General features: G+C 43.3%; 1 pseudogene; it reads right to left on the minus strand.

Annotated features, from left to right (window-relative positions):
* Positions 1–299: 299 nt before the first annotated feature.
* On the minus strand, positions 300–1,394 carry LOC147438134 (uncharacterized; annotated as a pseudogene).
* Positions 1,395–2,545: the final 1,151 nt, after the last annotated feature.

The raw sequence follows: 2,545 nt of genomic DNA on the forward strand, positions 1-2,545 counted from the left end.
AGTAATCACCTTGAACCATTTCACATCCAACAAAAACATCTCAAACCGCATGAAGCTTCCATTCAAGATATTTGACACCAAACCACAGTAATCCAGGTTGCTAGTGCTCTCATTCGTGTCTCTAGCACCGGCCCTGCTCTTTTGCATGAGACTAACCATTACCCCACTATCAAATGTGTTTCTTCTGTTGTCAATTTGTTGTGTTCTGAAATGCTTTCCATGTGACCATAGTGCCATGTATGTATGACACTTCTAGTCACATCCAATACCCATCTCTTCCTCTTCTAGAGATATGGGTATCAAGAACCATTACCAGAAGCTTCTCCGTATCCTGGCCAATCCAGCATAGTCCACATAAGAAGTCCATGGATCCTTGCATATTGTTGTCCTACTGGTTCAACCGCATCTGCTATGTCGATCCCATGCCATAACTCCTGGAGCTCGTCAACTAGTGGAGCTAGATAAACATCCATGTTTTTTGCCTTGAACTTACCAGGTACAATCAAGTTTAATATCAAATGACCCTTCTTGATGGCAAGCCACGACCGGAGGTTGTAATTGATAAGGCACACAGGGCAAGTGCTCCATGACGAGCTTCTCAAGCCAAATGGATTGACTCCATCCATTGCCATGCCCAAACGCAAATTGCGTGGTTCACTCTTAAAATGTGGCCAGATATCTTCAATGTGCCTCCAAGCCTTTGAATCAGCATGCACCCTAAATGTTGCGTCAGTGGATCAATTCGTAGAATGACACCGCATCAACTTTGCAATAGAACCACAACAAAACATGCTTTTTATCCTAGGAATAATAGGGAAATGCCGCAACAGTTTAGCTGGCACTGTCTCGCCAACTGCATCTTGTTTGTAGTGCATTTCTCCACACTTAGGACACGACAGACAATCTGCGAATTCATTGCAAAAAATAATGCAATCATTTGGACATGCATGAATCTTGTTGTAGTCCAAGCCAACTGAGGTCAATAGTTGCTTTGCGTCTAGCCTGGAGGGGGGCATTTCATTGCCAGCCGGGAGAAGCTACTCCTGCAACAACCTATTTAAGCCACATTAAATTAAAAAGCTCTCCAAGCACATCACCGTTGCAATCGAAAAATCTCTTTTGTAAATTACGTACCTAAACAAAGCAGTGACGCTTGCATCTGACCACCCGTACACTGATTGAAGATTCAAAAATGCCAGACAAGTACAAAGCGTCGATACTTTGGCACCTTCATAAATTGGTGGACGGGCCAAATTCCTCAACATGTCTTCAGGAGATAGGCGCACGGCTTCTGGTGCTGCTTCGTTAGCGTTCTCCTCGCTTGTCTAGAAGAATGCATCTAGCATCTCCTCCATGCCATCATCTTCTGTCTGTAAGTCCTTTTCTGCTTCCATCCTTGACTCTATATTGGTCGGACCTTCACGCATAATTCTTTTTCTCTCTCTCTCTCAGATGTAGGTGCTATGTCGCAAAAATCAATGCCCGTTCCGTAGGAGTCATATCATAGATTCTGTACAGTTTCTTTAGCAAACTCTCTATAATTGTGCACATACTCATTACATATCCTACGCTTGCGTAGGATTTGATACTTGCAGAGTATGCACGAGCATGTAATCTTTTCCTCCATGTTAGTTGATGACGTTTCCATCTACAATGATTATGAATGTTGTTTTAATATATATACTCCTCACAATGTAAACTACCTTGCATTCTCTAGTCTTGCCCAATCTCTGTACACCTCCGTCCAGAGGTGTACGGAGATCAGGACCACCGTGTCAAAATCTCATCTTTATTGGTCAAATCCTATATGGGTAGACACATACGTGCACTCCCACGTGTACATGGCAATGCATATAGCGGGCAAAACCCCTTTGCCTCTTTTAGTTCCATAGTTTCTTCTAGAGGGAGAGAGATAGAGAGAGTTTCTTTCCTTTTCACACATGCAATTGGTCAGCCAACCTAACTCTTTCTCTCTCTCTCTCTCTCTCTCTCTCTCTCTCTCTCTCTTCTCTATCTACTATCTATCTCTCTCTCTCTCTCTATCTCTGTAGCCATCTCTAGTTAATTCTCTCTCTCTCTCTCTCTCTCTCTCTCTATATATATATATATATATATATCACTCTCTATCTCTTTATTTCTCTCTCTCTCTCTCTCTCTGTGTGTGTGTGTGTGTGTGTGTGTGTGTGTGTGTGTGTGTGTGTGTGTGTGTGTGTGTGTGTGTGTGTGTGTGTGTGTGTGTGTGTGTGTCTACGCACCCTATCTCTCATTCTTTCTCTCTCGATCTCACTCTCACTATCTCCCTCTCTCTCTCTCTCTCTCTCTCTCTCTCTCTCTCTCTCTCTCTCTCTCTCTCTCTCTCTCTCTCGCTCGATCTTGCTCTCGATATCTCTCTTTCTCTCTCTATTTTCCTATTTCCCTCTCTCTCTCTCTCTCTCTCTCTCTCTCTATCTATCTATCTATCTCTCCTTCTCTCTCTATTTTCCTATTTCCCTATCTCTCTCTCTCTCTCTCTCTCTCTCTCCCTCTCTCTCTCCCTCTCTCTCTC

This window comes from Adiantum capillus-veneris, chromosome 17 (assembly GCF_014529385.1).
Source record: "Adiantum capillus-veneris isolate H3 chromosome 17, ASM1452938v2, whole genome shotgun sequence".
NCBI lineage: Eukaryota > Viridiplantae > Streptophyta > Polypodiopsida > Polypodiales > Pteridaceae > Adiantum > Adiantum capillus-veneris.